Genomic DNA, 17,967 nt, shown 5'->3' with positions numbered 1-17,967 from the left:
AACTATTGCTTCTTGGCCTGCATACAGATTTCTCAGGAGACATATAAGGTGGTCTGGTATTCCCATCTCTTTAAGAATTTTCCAATTTGTTGTGATCCGCACAGTCGAAGGCTTTGGTGTAGTCAGTGGTGCAAAAGTAGATGTCTTTTGGAATTCCCTTCTTTTTCTATGATCCAGCAGATGTTGGCAATTTGATCTCTGGTTCCTCTGCCTTTTCTAAATCCAGCTTGTACATCTGGAAGTTCTCAGTTCATGGATGGGGTTAGGATAATTCACTATTTTAGATTAGTGTTTTTATGTCCCGATAGGTGGCATAATCCAGGGATGAGTATATTTTCAAGAATACTTAGTGGATGCGGCTCTAGCTTCCTCACTAATTAGCTTTGGAATTTTGGGCTTTAGTTCCTTGACTCATTAAACAAACAAAAAAATATGCAAGGGAACCCATGAAGTCCCATTCAGAGCTATGACTCTGTGACTCAATCATGTGATTAAAAAAAAAAATATATATATATATAGTAAGATGTTTGATTCTGCAAAGAGCTATGTACCTATTCTGCCTCCCTCCATTGTAAAAGGCATTCATTTATTTACTCATTCACACATTCATTCTCAAAGCACGTATTTGGGACTTACTATGTTTCAGGTCCTATGCCACGGTCTACAGATACCAAGATCATTTAGATACAACCTCTTCTCTTGAGGCACTCAGGGTCTATAAGAAGATCTCTTACTTTATCAGGTTTCATCTCAAGGGCCTAGCTGTAGAAAGTTAAAATCCCATGCAAAGAACTCAACATATATCCATACTATTAAGTGCTGATGATAACAGAGAAGGCAATGGCAACCCACTCCAGTACTCTTGCCTGGAAAATCCCATGGACGGAGGAGCCTGGTAGGCTGCAGTCCATGGGATCACAGAGAGTCGGACATGACTGAGCGACTTCACTTTCACTTTTCACCGTCATGCATTGGAGAAGGAAATGGCAACCCACTCCAGTGTTCTTGCCTGGAGAATCCCAGGGACGGGGGAGCCTGGTGGGCTGCCGTCTATGGGGTTGCACAGAGTCGGACATGACTGAAGCGACTTAGCAGCAGCAGCTGATAATTGGTATTTCACTTTGAAGACCTGTTTTCCTTCCTTCGTTTCCTTCTTCCCTTGCTCTCTTCCTTCATTGCTTCCTGTATCAGTGGGAGCAGTGTAACACAGGGGAAAAAGTATGAGCTTTGCCAGCAGATTTAGGCTTGGAATTGTGGAACTGTCTTTTACCCGCTGTGTGATCCTGGGCAGGTGACCTGCTCTGAGACTCCATTTTTCACATCTACAGAGTGTTTGGGATATTTTCTTCAAAAGAGTTGCAGAGTCATATTGGTTGAGTGAGATGATGCACACAGAAACCTACGGAATGGATGATGGCTACTGCTTTTAAATTGGGAAGCCATTAAACATCCTTTTTAAGAGTAAACCAACAGAGGTGACTTTTCTAATGTGAACCCTCTAAGACACTTTACATACTATCATCTATGGCCTTAACCTCTGCTCAAGAGTTGTAGGACCAAGATATCTGTGAGGGTTCTGCGGATACTAGAGAAATATGAATCCATATTAGCTTGAACCATACAAAATTGCCAATATTTGACCTGACCTAGAAAAATGGTAATTTTGTATGCATGCACGCTAAGTTGCTTCAGTCATGACCTGAACTTTGAGACCCTGTGAACTGTAGCCCGCCAGACTCCACTGTCCATGGGATTCTCCAGGCAAGAATACTGGAGTGGGTTGCCATGCCCTCGTCCAGGGGTTCTTCCCCACCCAGGGATTGAACCTGCATCTCTTTATGTCTCCTGCACTGGCAGGTGGGTTCTTTACCACTAGCGCCATCCGGGAAGTCCAATGGTTCAACCTAATACTGCTACTGATACCGCTAAAAGCACATTTCAGTTTTGTACTTTTTAATGTGAATGGCATGTAAAATGTAAATCTGGGGCTCTTTTGGGTTAGACTGTGCCTGTGTGCTCAATCATATCTGACTCCTTTTGACCCTGCAGACTGTAGCCCTCCAGGCTCTTCTGTCCATGGGATTTTCTAGGCAAGAATACTGGAGTGGGTTGCCATTTCTTTCTCCAAGGGATCTTCCTGACCCAGGGACTGAACCCATGTCTCCTGCATCACAGGCAGATTCTTTACCACTTGAACCATTGGAAAAGTCTTATTATTTGCTGGTTAAACATATTCAAGCAGTAAAGTTCATGTTATTTGTTTTTACAGTAAAGAAGAAGCAGTAAAATAAATCTCCTTGTTTTTTTTTTTTTTTTCCAGAATAGTTTTAAAATGTTCCAATTTGAGTTCAATTTTGTGGAAATTTCAGCCCCAGGCAGTGGGGGGAAGGTACATTAAAATTCATAGTTCTTGTTGGATATTAAGTAAAAGAACAAATCTATGACTCTTTAAAGCGAGTGACATTAAGATTGTCAACTAATGAGTTGAAACTTGTTCCGACTGTGATACGTTACTGAGCAAAGATTAGAGGAAATTAGTATCACAGAGAAAGAGATCCCCCTTTTTTTTTTGCTATATATGTGGGAGAGATGGAGGATCGGGAGCGTGTAGGAGACGTGTGAGAGGGGATGTGGGAGAAGAAGTGTTTAAAATGTTCAGAGGAAACTGAAATGCAGATAGGAAAATGTACGCTGGGGTGCAGGTTTCCAAAACTAGCTGCTCAGACAAGTGCTTCCAGCGTCGTCATCAGCCCTAGTAGCTTTTGAGCTGCTCTCTTGCTGTCTGCTGGGAATACTCTGTCTACTCAGGAGCCACAGGGTGATCCTGCCACTCTGGCCTTGGGAAGCTCAATTCAAGTCCTTCTTCTTTTATGAAATCCCCCCCTTGTAAGTAAAGGAAATTTACACCCTCTCTCCTCAATATTAAAGAAAAGTACTTCTATTTCTTCTAACTCCCTCCTCCCAAGTGTTTGATAAATGGTTTTATATTTGTATCTAGGAGCAGTGGTGTGGGCTAGGAAATATTTTTATACATCTGACATGGCCTTAAGACCATCTAGTCTACATTTATTGAATACCCATAACCTGCCGGAGGCTGCACCATGTACTGGAATCAATAAAAATAAGGTTTGGGTTTGCTGTCAGAGAGATCACAGCCTCATGTAGTCAACTTTGAAGTGTAAAAATGGACTCAGGCGATGAAGGACTCTCCTGCGTTTCAGAAATTCTTTTCTCATGGGGAATGTTGCAAATCCTATAATTTTACCATTTGAGAGTCAGTGCTCTAGCTTTAAGCTTGTTATACTATTAAAATCTCAATGTAGTTGGGATGACACTTTGCCTTTTTCATGATATTCAATTTCAAGGTGAAATGGGGCATCCGATTTCTTTCCAGAAGGGTAGATTTTCACTGAGGGCACACAGAAAGAGCATGGGAACACTAGAATCCCAGGTACACGCAGGGTGTGAGGCGGGGAGCTCACGGACTAAAAGTGTGGGAGATGGTCCAGAGGCCAGCTTTCAGCTGCCAGGGGCCACGTCCCTGGGGTAAGATGGATGATCATCAGAAGGCCGGTGTTCGAGGCTGGCTCAGAGAGCCATGAGCTCTGGGATTGCTGGGGCTCCTGCCCAGGAAGGCAGGATCTCCTCTGTGTCAGGCACCAGGCTGGGTGCCTACACCCTGGCACACTTAAGCCCCCTAACAATTCTTTGACATACAAGCCTGCCCTATTTTGCAGAGGACATTTAGTTCAAGGAGGCCAAGTAATTGTCCAAAGTTCTCAGAGCTAGTTAGCAAGTAAAGCAAAGTTCAGATATCTGTCTCCAAAGCCAACATTTTTCCTTCCTTTTTTTGCTCTTCAAGAAATAAAGGAACCTAGTCAACCCTAAAGGCCAAATGCTCTTCTAGGGGAAATTGTTTTGAATGAATGGCCACTTGAGGACCAGCTTATGACAAGCCAGATGAAGACAACTTGAATGTGAGAACAAATTTTATTTCTGACATTTTCAAGGGTAGAAACAAATGCACTTGATAGGGTCCTTTGAGATTTAATAAAAAAAAAATCTCCCCCTCTGCAGGTATGCTCTCTCTTAAGCCCTGTAGATGGTTAGCTGTCCCCTGCTGACTAACTACAATGGAGTAAAATGACACCCTGTTGCTCTGCCCACTTACTTAGTGCAGAGCAGAGCTGCCGTAAATGCTTCATAACACAAGAAAATGGAGACTCTGCGAGGCTGAGTAATTCATCGAAGATTAGTTATGCATTATGTGGTAGAAACTGGATTTGAAAACTGACCTGTCAGATTCACGAACCCTTGCTTTTAGCTAGTGGCGCTCTGGGTTCTGATACATTTTCTGGGGCAACAGAAATAAATCTACATTCATTTCTACAGAAAGGCCTTGCAAATGCTTTAACAGCCCAACAACAACAAAGGGCAAGCATTTATTAAATCCTTCCTTGTGCCAAACGTGGCATCAAATGTACACGCATTATTTTGACTCTTTCTACTAACAGCCCTATAAATAGACACGGTCATCGTTTTGTGGCTGAGGAAACTGAGGCAGAGAAATAAGTTGCCCAAGTTCACAATTATAAGTCTAGAGTCAGGATCCAGATCCACTTTTTCCCCTTTGTGTATGTACTTTATTTTTACCTTACTGAAGCAGTTATAACTTTTAAAAATAGTACATACATAAACATAGGAATAAGTCAGCCAGAGCAATATAATTAGTATGTATTTAAAGGAATTAGAACTTTTCCCCCCAGCTTAAAATAAGAATTTCTATAACACAGTAAACACCTACATCATAGATTCTTTTGAACCAAATGGCAACTACAAATGTATATATATAAGACGAGTAGCGATATGTTGGAGGTACCAGAAACACCTTGTTTGACACAATCACTTCGGATTGTAAAAAATAAATGGCATCTGACATCTGGATGCTAAATAAAAGACCTGGAGGGCTAAATAAATGGGGGAGTCACTCTCCGCACTTTCCTCTTGCCAATTCTTGGGGTTTAAAGTTTATTTATAGGTTTAACATTTACAGTCCCATACCTACTCTCTCTTCTTCAATAACTTCAAGATGGTAGCTTTAAGAAACTTTAAAGCTTGAACTCTTTCTGAATTTCCCAAGGTATTTCTGCACTCCCCCTCCCCCCCAACTCTGATGAACCTTGTCAAGGTTCTGTATAAGGTCTGTAATATCATTTTCTCCCGTGGTACAAGGAACACTAAGGAATACATCATTTATTCTATAGAGGTCCTTAATTGGTGGAAACTGGATGTACTGTATTTTTTTTTCCTTTTTCCTCATTGGCTGCAACACGTGGCATGCAGGATTTTAGTTCCCCGACCAAGGATGGAACCCCACTGCCTGCAGCGGAAGCATGGAGTCTTAAGCACTGAACATCCAGGGAATCCCTGGATGTTCTCAAGAGTCTGCAAAATACTGTGTGTTAAAAGACTTTGTGTTAAATCAGCTACAGATGGGCCAGTGGCCCAAGAAATAGTTAACTCTTGGCCAGCACTGGGTGAGGGAGGTGATAGGGGCCCTGGCCCTCTGTAAAGTTGAAAAATCCACCTATAACCAATAGTTGGGTCCTCTCTATATGTGGTTCCTCTGTATCCATTGTTTTGCACTCAGGAATTTAACCAATCGCGCATGGATAGTATAGTGCCATCAGTCAGTCAGTTCAGTCGCTCAGTCGTGTCCCACTCATTGCGACCCCATGAATCGCAGCAAGCCAGGCCTCCCTGTCCATCACCAACTCCCAGAGTTCACTCAGACTCATGTCCATTGAGTCCGTGATGCCATCCAGCCATCTCATCCTCTGTCATCCCCTTCTCCTCCTGCCCCCAATCCCTCCCAGCATCAGAGTCTTTTCCAATGAGTCAACTCTTCTCATGAGGTGGCCAAAGTACTGGAGTTTCAGCTTTAGCATCATTCCCTCCAAAGAAATCCCAGGGCTGATCTCCTTCAGAATGGACTGGTTAGATCTCCCTGCAGTCTAGGGGACTCTCAAGAGTCTTCTCCAACACCACAGTTCAAAAGCATTAATTCTTCACCACTCAGCCTTCTTCACAGTCCAACTCTCACATCCATACATGACTACTGGAAAAACCATAGCCTTGACTAGATGGACCTTTGTTGGCAAAATAATGTCTCTGCTTTTCAACATGCTATCTAGGTTGGTCATAACTTTTCTTCCAAGGAGTAAGCGTCTTTTAATTTCATGGCTGCAGTCACCATCTGCATTGATTTTGGAGCCCCCCAAAATAAAGTCTGACACTGTTTCCACTGTTTCCCCATCTATTTCCCATGAAGTGATGGGACCGGATGCCATGATCTTCATTTTCTGAATGTTGAACTTTAAGCCAACTTTTTCACTCTTCTCTTTCACTTTCATCAAGAGGCTTTTGAGTTCCTCTTCACTTTCTGCCATAAGGGTGGTGTCATCTGCATATCTGAGGTTATTGATATTTCTCCCAGTAATCTTGATCCCAGCTTGTGTTTCTTCCAGTCCAGCATTTCTCCTGATGTACTATGCATATGAGTTAAATAAGCAGGGTGACGATATACAGCCTTGACGTACTCCTTTTCCTATTTGGAACCAGTCTGTTGTTCCATGTCCAGTTCTAACTGTTGCTTCTTGACCTGCATACAGATTTCTCAGGATGCAGGTCAGGTGGTCTGGTATTCCCATCTCTTTCAGAATTTTCCACAGTTTATTGTGATCCACACAGTTAAAGGCTTTGGCATATTCAATAAAGCAGAAATAGATGTTTTTCTGGAACTCTCTTGCTTTTTCAATGATCCAGCGAATATTGGCAATTTGATCTCTAGTACCTCTGCCTTTTCTAAAACCAGCTTGAACATCAGGGAGTTCACGGTTCACGTATTGCTGAAGCCTGGCTTGGAGAATTTTGAATATAGAAAAAAAATCTGCATATACGTAGACTGACAAACTTCAAACTTGTGTGGTTCAAAGGTCAGCTGCATTGCCTTTCATTTCAATAATCTCATAGGCATCGACAATCACTTTGTTGATGTTTCCCCGCTGCTCATGATCTTTATCAGTTCTTACATCTGAGTTCAGATCCTTCCGAGGATCATCAGCAATGTTCACTCCACACAGGAACACGTGCGTCTCCACGTTTTCCAAGGATCCACCCATGACAGCTTTCAGAGAGGACACCAAGCTTCTGCCCAACTGAGGAAGGGAAATGGGCAGTGTCCAAATCATGGCCGCTTCCAATAACACAATTTGGGGAAGTTCATTCAACTTCTAGGCCACATGAGCTATCCATTAGATTAGAAGCAATAATCAGTTTGCCAGCCATGGGGATTGTGTTGGACAATATGTTAAAACGTCAAAGACAGTCACATTTCGGTGGATTAAATGAAGGCGTGTTTCTCCTTCTTCCTGATGTGCACCTGCTGTGATAATCACTAGGTGGAGTTTGCAGGGACAAGATAACCTCTCCTGGAAACAGCATTTGGCATTTTCATAAAAGGACTGCCATGCTCAAGATCTGGTGTTTCATCATTCAATTTGCCTTCGTCAATATACCCACAGAGGCAAGTTCATCGTTCACATCTTCTGAAAAAATGGTGATAGCAGAGGCCAGGCCAACCAATCTGCTTCCTATATCTTATTGTGAAGAATGACCTTCTGGGAAGTGAAATTCATCGTAAATTCATGGTGACAGGGGTGAGCAGTGAGATGCCTGCCACCTGCAGGGGACACTAAGCCATCCTCAAGTGAAGAAAAACCCCACAGCGCCCCCTCTAAGCTGGCCCTTAGAACTCCCTGAACCCACCTCATGTCTGCTTATGCAAGAGGTGGAGGAGGAGATTGGAGAAAAGCCTCCGAAGGCTCAGCATCTCCCTCCCCTGCTACTGTGCAAGGCCACGCCTGCCACCCAGGGACCTACCCAGGCCTTCACCCAGCCTCCAGAAAGGACATCTCCCATCGGCTCAGACTAAGATAGTCAAGAGGCTTCTTCTACAGCAAGTGAATCATAGGGCGAGCCTTTTACAAACCCATGTTAGCTTCCATATTTGATATACGTAATAAACCAACCCAGGTCCCTGGAATGATTAGTTTTCAGTGTGAATACCAAGTCATATCCACATTTTCTGACTCCAGCGCCAATGGGCCTAAGCGTTACTATAGCTAACCCCATATCCCTTGTTCTCATACCCCCTTTAGGACATCCTGATTTCTCCTTAACTCGCTAATATATCTTGTACATTAGCTCTTGTCTGTTGTTTCTTGATTTCAAAAATGTAGCAACTGGAACGGTCCATATAGCCCGAGGACGGGTCTAGCCAGTGTGAAGGTCAGAAGCTTGTCCCCTTTCTAGGCCCCAGCAGCCTATTTCTGTAAATAGGTTCTAGGTACATATTCTGACATCATCATCAGATGGTACCTTGTGGTCACCTCGAACCACAAGATCTTCTGCTAAGAAGCTACTGCCTTATGTCTCCATTCTAAATTGCTGTAATTAATTTTGGGACTGTATTCTCCCAGATTGTCTGCCTTAGCAAGGAATTTTGTATGAGTGGTAAATATAAGCAGCCAACAAGTATTTACATGGTTTGTGCCACTAATTTTGTTCCTTATGGCTACTTACTACATTAATACCTCTTGAACCTCAGTTGTTTTTTCATTGGAAAATGGGGAAAGAATGTATTCCCTGCTAGTGTTGTGGAAAATCCCATGGACAGAGGGGCCTGAAAGGCTAAAGTCCATGGGGTTGCAAAGAGTCGGACATGACTTAGCGACTAAACAACAATGTTGTGTGAGGTTCAAATGAGATCATGCATAAAATGTAAAGGGATGTTATGATCACAGATAATCTAGGTTTTTAGACCACACGAGAAAGGTAATTATAACTGCTCAACCCATAATCACAGAAACTATAGCCTACAGTTCCTTTAACTATCCCCAACATAAGATCATCTGTCCAGATTTTACCAAGAAAAACATTTTTACTCTTCTTTCCTCTAAAAGATGTTTCAAGCTGGCTTTCATTGCCCTCTAGTGGTTTTTATAGGAACCCAGGTGTTATGATATATGAACTTCTGCCTTGCTGGCAGATTCTTTAAACATCTGAGCCATCAGGGAAGCCCCTGTTATATGAAAGACATAAGTATAATTATTACTCTTCTATTTTTAAGATGTTAGTCTTAAAACATTCTTCAAATACTGTTAGGTTACACACACTCCTGTCAGCTGTAGTCCTTAAAGAGTCAACCTGTAGGGACAGTTTGTAACATCATCCAGGGCAACAGAGATATACAATGTCATGTACTATTTTACTAGGTCTTTATCCAGAATTTACTGACTTAAAATAATTAGTTTATTCATTCATTCATATTTATAGGATATCTATATTTATAGGATATTTAGAAATAGAAATATTTATAGGATATCTATCCTGTGTCAGGAAAGCAAGATAGACATTGTCCTGGCTTACAATCTAGAGAGAAAAATGGAGCATTAAATGTGTTGTTAACAAATTAGAGTGGTACGTGTTGTGAGAGGGAAAGTACTGGGTCTCTGAGTCTATTAAGATGGGTGCCTAACCTGGGGGCATCTCCGTGCGTGTTGAGAGGGATTTTGAAAGCGGGTGTTCAGAGAGTGTAACAAGTGAATGTGATCTAAAGGATGAATGTATGTGTGTGTTTAATTGCTCAGTCGTGTCTGACTTTGTGACCCCGTGGGCTGTAGCCTTACCAGGCTCTTCTGTCCATGGAATTTTCTCAGACAAGAATACTGGAGTGGGTAGCCATTCCCTTCTCCAGAGGGATCTTCCTGACTCAGGAAAAGGATGAATAGAAATGACCTATTTAGGAGAAGCAGGTGAGGAGGGGAGAGTAGATAATGCAAAGAAGGGGGTTTTAAGAGATGAGAATGCACAAGCTAAAAAACAAACCTATATGGAGGAATTTTGACTTTATCCTGATAAGTAAATTATAGCCAAACAGACTGAAAAAACATGAATGCATGCCTTCAATTTTTAGTTTTTAAAAGCTTTTGTTAAAGGGAAATCTTTAGTAGTTAGTCCTAAATGAAATGTTTGGAAGCTTCAGTGCTTCTTTTCAGTATCCCAAAGCTCTCTCAAACACACATCCCTAGACTGTCGGAGCTGGAAGGGTCTTCAGACACCACGAGCGTCCGTCCTCTGACTGCAGGACTCTGAGGGGGTGCGCTGTGCTGTGCTCAGCTGTGCCTGACTTTGCAGCCCCGTGGACTGCAGCCCGCCAGGCTCCTCCGTCCGTGGGCTTTCCCAGACAAGAACACTGGAGTGGGTTGCCCTTTCCTCCTGCAGGGAATCTTCTCAGTCCAGGGATGAACCTGTGTCTACCTGTGTCTCCTGCATTGCCGGTGGATTCTTGTCCCTTGAGCCACGGGGGAAGGTGCTCGGGAGCTGGTCGGGTTTCATCGTGTCCACCACTGGGAACTGTTTGCTTTTCCCTTTATGGGTCCAGGGCTCAAATGCCTCAGCCTTGATCAGAGGCCTGATGAGTCTTCTGTATCTCCTATCTCGTTGACTCCAGTTGGTTAGAATTCATGAGCAGCCCTAGCTTTTACTTCTGCATTGGACTTCATGCTCTTTCCTTGGGGCCTAATGAAAAGATAGTTTATCTAGGACTTATGGGGAGAATCTGGGAGGTCAGCTCATTTCTGAGGAGAGCGTGGATCCTCCCCAGATCACATCCTCACAAGAGGGTCAGGTTTAGCCTCTTCTCTGAATGCCTGTCTCTCTGAACTTCTGCCATCGCTCTGGGTGGACCTACTCACTTCCTCTAGACTACATGGATCTTGAGGACATGACAAATGGCTTCGTCATTACTACATCCCACAGAGCAAGGGAGCGCAGAACCTGAAGACCTCGATCAAGTTTGCTGTAGTCAGGGAAGGGAGGATAAATGAACAGAATGGCATATCTCATTTCCTAACAGAAGTTTTAAGTAGATATTGGTGTAAGGGAATGAAAAACATATTATCTTAATAGATTGCAATCAGAATTTTTCTCGGGGAATAAAAAAACCGAGATTACAAAATACAATGAAGTGAAAGGAGAGTCTCTTACAATGGAGCAAAAACGACAGATGTGTTTTTAATGAGAAATGACCATGAATTGGAAGGTAATCAGACGAAAGAAGTCAGGAGGAGAGGAAAACGAGAAATCTGCGGCGTGGGAGAGTTCCCAAAGGACTTTACACCAGAGATAGCTGATGCCCGTTTTAAAACGCTTCAGGTCTGATGTGAACTCACTGCCATCTTTTTGAACTGAGGTGTACTGTCTACTATACAAAGGAGATGCTGATAAACACTCGATGTCATTTATGCTTAATACAGAGAGTATGCTTTTCTGGGATGCTTGCAGTTCTGGGACAACTAACTCAGACCCATATGTATTGAATATGGAAGCAGATTTTAAAAAGTGAAAGCAAAATGTAGTTTCCAGTCGCCTGAATTCTATCACAAATCTGTGAGTAGAATAAGAAAAACACATGAAAAAAATGGTCATAGTTTAGGGCAGCTTCTGTTGCACTAAACCATGCCTATTAGCGACACAGGAGATGAATATTTTGTAGCTTGAGTCACGGCATCATTCAACAAGGTCGATCAGGAATGGTTTCCTCCAGGGTAGATTTTGAACAGAGAGAAATAACAAGCAATTAAATTATATGGAAGATTAACTACTGGCCCTTCACCGACCCTTCTTTTCCTTTCCTTCAACCAAGAGAATCATCGATTAGTCTATGTTTAGGCAGGAGCAACGTTTTTCATTTTCTCAAGCAGTCTTGTTTGGCTCTTAGGGCTCCTGGCTGATTCTTAGCATTTTGTGTCTTTAAAAAATGGGACTCTCATAAAAAAGAAAGGAAACAAACAGCAATGAAGTCACAAATTTTACTTTAACATATTAATTCACTTTTATTCTATGAATTATATGTATATATACGTATGTGCTGTGTTAAGTTGCTTCAGTTTGTCTGACTCTGCGATTCCCATGGACTGCAGTCCCCAGGGCGCCTCTGTCCATGGGATTCTCCAGGCGAGAACACTGGAGTGGGTTGCCATTTCCTCCTCGGGTGTGGGTGGGTGTGTGGGGGTGTGTGTGTGTGTGTGGGGGGGGGTGGTGTGTGTGTGTGTGTGTGGGTGTGTGTGTGGGTGTGTGGGAGGGTGTGGGGGTGTGTGTGTGTGTGTGCGTGTGTGTGTGTACAGGCCATTGTGTGGCATGTGGGATCTTAGTTTCCTGACCAGGGGTTGAAGCTGTGCACCCTACGATGAAAGGGCAGAACTTTAACCACTGGACTACCAGGGAAGTCCTCCGAATGATATTTGAATACTCTAGCATTAGGCTAACAATCAGTTTTATTACGTACAACAGTACAAACACTCAGCAAACAGGCCAGATGGCACCGGTGAATGCAAGTGTATGCAATATCTGTCCCTTACTGCCATCTTGTGGACTCTTGGAGAATAGCCACAGGGGTAATGTTTTCATTGTATCTGGGACCACCCGGTTTGCATGCCACAGTGTATGAAAATAACTGGGAGAATGAATAAGAAAACAGCCGCTAAATCACCAGGTTTCATTTAATGTTATGACTTTGGAGGTACCATTTAACTTCTCTGTGGCTTGGTTTCTTTGTGAAAAGTGGGTATTACAGATAATGGTGTGTTTCTTGTCTGTGTCAAGGTTGCTTTGAAAATGAAAACATAAATTGCTCTGTAAATCAGAAAAAACTATTCAGAAACAACGACTTATTATCCTTGTCCTCATATAGTACTACTAGATTAAGGATGTGTGTTAAATCACTTCAGTCGTGTCTTACTCCTTGCAACCCAATGGACTGTAGCCCACCAGGCTCCTCTGTTCATGGGATTCTCCAGGCAAGAATACTGGAGTGGGTTGCCATTTCCTCTTCCAGGGGATCTTCCTGACCCAGGGATCGAACCCGGGTCTCTTATGTCTCCTGCATTGGCAGGCAGGTTACCTAAACGTTTTGTGTGTAACACGGTAAACATGATTCAGACTGAAGGATCAGGCTTCAATCTGAAGGTGCTGTTTGTTGTAGCTTGGAGTACTAGGTTCATAAGCCACAGCATGTGAAAACACAATAACTGGGAAAAAACGTATAAGCAAAGAGTAGGTCAACGTCCAGGTTTCCATTTAATTGTGTCGCTTTGGATGCACTACTTAACTTCTCTGGTTTTCGGAGTGATTTGCTTCGTAAGTCTGAGGACAGAGAGTAGATGTTCCCAATGACAAGAATCCTTAGAGGTTATTTCTCTAGGAGCAGATATTTATGTGGGCTTGGGGGCTGGAAAAGCAGGTATTTTCTGATTTACTAGTTTGCGGATGTGCAAGGGGGTCCTGACATCCCCAAAGCACGGCAAGTATGCCGTCTAGAAAGAGCTTCTTCTAGGAAAGAAAACGCTACCCTTGGGATACCATCTACCCACCCGCACTTCAGCCATTTCTCTTGTAAGCTTTGCGTCTCGGTTTTCTCTCTCTCAGACTGCACTGCAGCTAGAAAACTGAGGTGATATATTAGATCATAAGGGCAGAAGCAACTTAAAAAAATTTTCATTTCAGTGAAAAATTTGAAGTAAACAGTTAAAAGCTTTCCCTTCCCCTTAGGGAAGATTTATTCAAGTTCTTTCATTTGCTAAGTTAATTCATCACTCATAAACACCTCTGAGTGTGGAGCCCCGGGTTAGACCCTGTACATCTATCCTCAAGAAAACTCCAAATCAGTTGGGGAAAATATTCTTGAAAACAAATCAAGACCAAAAGGAGAACACAGAATGTCACTGAAGAACTGTGGAGACACAGGTTTGGGAGAAGGTGGGAGGCCTGCTCTTCTTGTATTTGAGACCTACTTAAATGCTTTCTGTAAACACTTTCCTTCAGCTTCCTCCATACTTAATAAAATTCTCTCTCCTCTGAACTCCTGAAGCTTTTAACTAGATTAACTAGTTCACCTGGTGATCATCTTGGGCACACTGCCTGGTTAGTTTCACCAAACCAGTCTCTGTTCTCACTCCTCTACCTGCAATTTGATCTTAATAATTAAAATGTCATTCTAAAATTGTCATTTACAAATGATAGTCACATGGTTTCAAATGTGACTTTCCTTCCTTTCTGATATTAAAAAATATTTTAACTAAAAACATGTTCTCAAAATAGAAAGCCCAGAGATAAATCCACACACATATGGACACCTTATCTTTGACAAAGGAGGCAAGAATATACAATGGAGTAAAGACAATCTCTTTAACAAGCGGTGCTGGGAAAACTGGTCAACCACTTGTAAAAGAATGAAACTAGATCACTTTCTAACACCACACACAAAAATAAACTCAAAATGGATTAAAGATCTAAATGTAAGACCAGAAACTATAAAACTCCTAGAGGAGAATATAGGCAAAACACTCTCCGACATAAATCACAGCAGGATCCTCTATGATCCACCTCCCAGAATTCTGGAAATAAAAGCAAAAATAAACAAATGGGATCTAATTAAAATTAAAAGCTTCTGCATAACAAAGGGAAATATAAGCAAAGTGAAAAGACAGCCTTCTGAATGGGAGAAAATAATAGCAAATGAAGCAACTGACAAACAACTAATCTCAAAAATATACAAGCAACTCCTGCAGCTCAATTCCAGAAAAATAAACGACCCAATCAAAAAATGGGCCAAAGAACTAAATAGACATTTCTCCAAAGAAGACATACGGATGGCTAACAAACACATGAAAAAATGCTCAATATCACTCATTATTAGAGAAACGCAAATCAAAACCACAATGAGGTACCACTTCACACCAGTCAGAATGTCTGTGATCCAAAAATCTGCAAGCAATAAATGCTGGAGAGGGTGTGGAGAAAAGGGAACCCTCCTACACTGTTGATGGGAATGCAAACTAGTACAGCCACTTTGGAGAACAGTGTGGAGATTCCTTAAAAAATTGCAAATAGAACTACCTTATGACCCAGCAATCCCACTGCTGGGCATACACTCCGAGGAAATCAGAATTGAAAGAGACACATCTACCCCAATGTTCATCGCAGCACTGTTTATAATAGCCAGGACATGGAAACAACCTAGATGTCCATCAGCAGATGAATGGATAAGAAAGCTGTGGTACATATACACAATGGAGTATTAGTCAGCCATTAAAAATAATTCATTTGAATCAGTTCTGATGAGATGGATGAAACTGGAGCCGATTATACAGAGTGAAGTAAGCCAGAAAGAAAAACACCAATACAGTATACTAACACATATATGTGGAATTTAGAAAGATGGCAATGACGACCCTGTATGCAAGACAGCAAAAAAGACACAGATGTGTATAACGGACTTTTGGACTCAGAGGGAGAGGGAGAGGGTGGGATGATTTGGGAGAATGGCATTGTAACATGTATACTACCATGTAAGAATCGAATCGCCAGTCTATGTCCGATGCAGGATACAGCATGCTTGGGGCTGGTGCACGGTGATGACCCAGAGAGATGTTATGGGGAGGGAGGTGGGAGGGGGGTTCATGTTTGGGAGCGCATGTACACCCGTGGTGGATTCGTGTTGATGTATGGTAAAACCAATACAGTATTGTACAGTAAAGTAAAAATAAAATGAAAGAAAGAAAGAAAGGAAAATAAAAACATGTTCTCAGCATCTACTGTATGTTAGGAATTCTGCTTTCAGAAATTGTATGCCTTCAGTTTTTAGACATAATTTCAGAGAATGAGTCCCCACCTCTCCCAACCCAATCTACTTCAAAGTGGTAATTTCCACGGGGGCAATATGTGAGACGATTTTTCAGAGGTTGAACAAGTTTATATCCTGGAGATGTGATGGCATCTGTCTGGCTTCATTCCTTTTTTCGGCCCCAGAGTTTCTTCCTTTTCACTATATACTGTCCAGGTTCCTTATGTTCCTTAATATGGTCTTATTTAAGGATTTGCCTCCATCCTCCTTGCTCTGACCTCCCATTAGACCTGAGGACCTGGGGGCAGAGACCCCACTATTTAACGCTGTATTCCTAAAGCTGGGCATATCGTGATCTTCTCATGGGTCCTGCCCTTTCCATCACCCTCATGAGTCACACGCAGACCTGCACACCAACAACGGAGTTCACGCCTCATGATCCGCGATTTCTTCTGCTTCAAATCCTGCAGTTGCTCAGAAGCTGGGCGGAAGTTAGGAAGCAAGGGCCAAAGCCTCCCTGGGGAGTTCTGGGGTGGTCGAGAGAGGGGGCCCACGCGGGGCGGAGTGCTGCTGACAGGGTGCCCATCGACGCCTCTCAGCTGCCAGTCACTGAGCGCCAGCCGTGGTGAGGCGGGAGTGGTGGCGATAAAGGAGACGGGGTGATACCAAGGAACTTAACACGGCTGATTTAAATAACAAAACAGCAGGACGAGAGATGGAAACAAATGGCGTGATTGTCCCTTTCTATCACACTGGCCACGCCTTATAACCACGTTCACGCCCTGTCTCTTCACTGGGTTACTGCTCCATGAAGGTGGGATCTCATCCTTCCATCACCTAGCACAGCACTTGACGGTCATACTGTCGTTATTGAGCACCTATGAAGTGCCAGGCCCTGTTCCTGCCCTGGGAATATAGCACTAAATAAAATGGACCAATAGGAGATACTGAATGAATCAAAGAATTAAAACAGAAGCATTTCAGTCAAGTAAATGAAGTGTTTCCCACCTCTTCTCTTCCTTTCCTCTGTCTCTAAATATATGTAAATATATATGTATATGTGTGTGCATGTATATATATATTTAGGTGAATGATAAATAAAACACCAATTTTCTCCTCCCTATTAGATCATTTCTATCAACTTTTGTAATTACCTCCAATTAAGAAAAAATTATTGAGTGATTTTTTGGTATGTACAAATAGCTATTGTTATAAATACTGTTATAATTGTCCTCCAATTAAGAAAAATGTATTAAATGATTTTTTTGGTATGTATTGAGATGATTGTAAGATTTTTATAATTTATTTCCTTCATTCTATTAATACAGTCAATTACAATAATCAAAAATTTTTTTTGACGTATTCTTGATTTACAGTGTTGTGTTGGTTCCTGGTGTACAGCAATGTGATTCAGAATATATATATTCTTTTCCATATTCTTGTCCATTCTGGTTTATTACAGGATATAGAATATAGTTCCCTGTACTATTTGGCAGGACCTTGTTGTTTATCTGTTTTATATATAATAGTTTGTATCTGCTAGATAACTGATTTTGAAATGTTAAACTAAACCTCTCACTCCTGGGAAGAAAAATCACAACTTGGCTGTGACCATAATAATCTATAATCTATATACATATGGATTTGGTTTGCTCATGTTTTAGTAAAGATTTTTGCATCTATCTCATTTAATTCTTGTAAGAGCTCTACAAGGAAGATAATTATTATGATCTCCACTTTACAAATAAACAACTGAGCCTTTATTGTTCGATTGCTCAGTCATGTTGGACTCTTTGCCACCCCAAGGACTGTAGCACCCCAGGCTTCCCTGTCCTTCACCATCTCCCAGAGTTTGCTCAAACTCACATCCATTGAGTTGAGGATGCCGTCCAACCATCTCTTCTTCTGTCACCCTCTTCTCCTCCTGCCCTCAATTTCTCCCAGCATCAGGGTCTTTTCTAATGAGTCAGCTCTTCACATCAGATGGTCAAAATATTAGAGCTTTAGTTTCAGCATCAGTCCTTACAATGAATATTCAGGGTTGATTTCCTTTAGGATTGACTGGTTTGATCTCCTTGCCATCCAAGGGACTCTCAGGAGTCTTCTCCAGCATCACAATTCAAAAGCATCAATTCTTTGGCACTCAACCTTCTTTAAGGTCCAACTCTCACATCCATATATGACTATTGGAAAAACCATAGCTTTGACTATACAGACCTTTG

At 42.1% G+C, this 17,967-nt stretch overlaps 1 protein-coding gene and 1 pseudogene across 11 annotated transcripts in view; both read right to left on the bottom strand.

Annotated features, from left to right (window-relative positions):
• DLG2 (discs large MAGUK scaffold protein 2) overlaps positions 1 to 17,967 on the bottom strand; it is a 2,361,423-nt gene that overhangs the window by 378,573 nt on the left and 1,964,883 nt on the right. The window lies entirely within an intron of this gene.
• Positions 6,990 to 16,093, bottom strand: LOC138427223 (L-lactate dehydrogenase A-like 6B; annotated as a pseudogene).

The sequence above is a fragment of the Ovis canadensis genome, chromosome 21, assembly GCF_042477335.2.
Source record: "Ovis canadensis isolate MfBH-ARS-UI-01 breed Bighorn chromosome 21, ARS-UI_OviCan_v2, whole genome shotgun sequence".
Lineage (NCBI taxonomy): Eukaryota > Metazoa > Chordata > Mammalia > Artiodactyla > Bovidae > Ovis > Ovis canadensis.
Note: the sequence above shows the minus strand (reverse complement) of the source record. Positions and strands in the feature narration are given on the sequence as shown.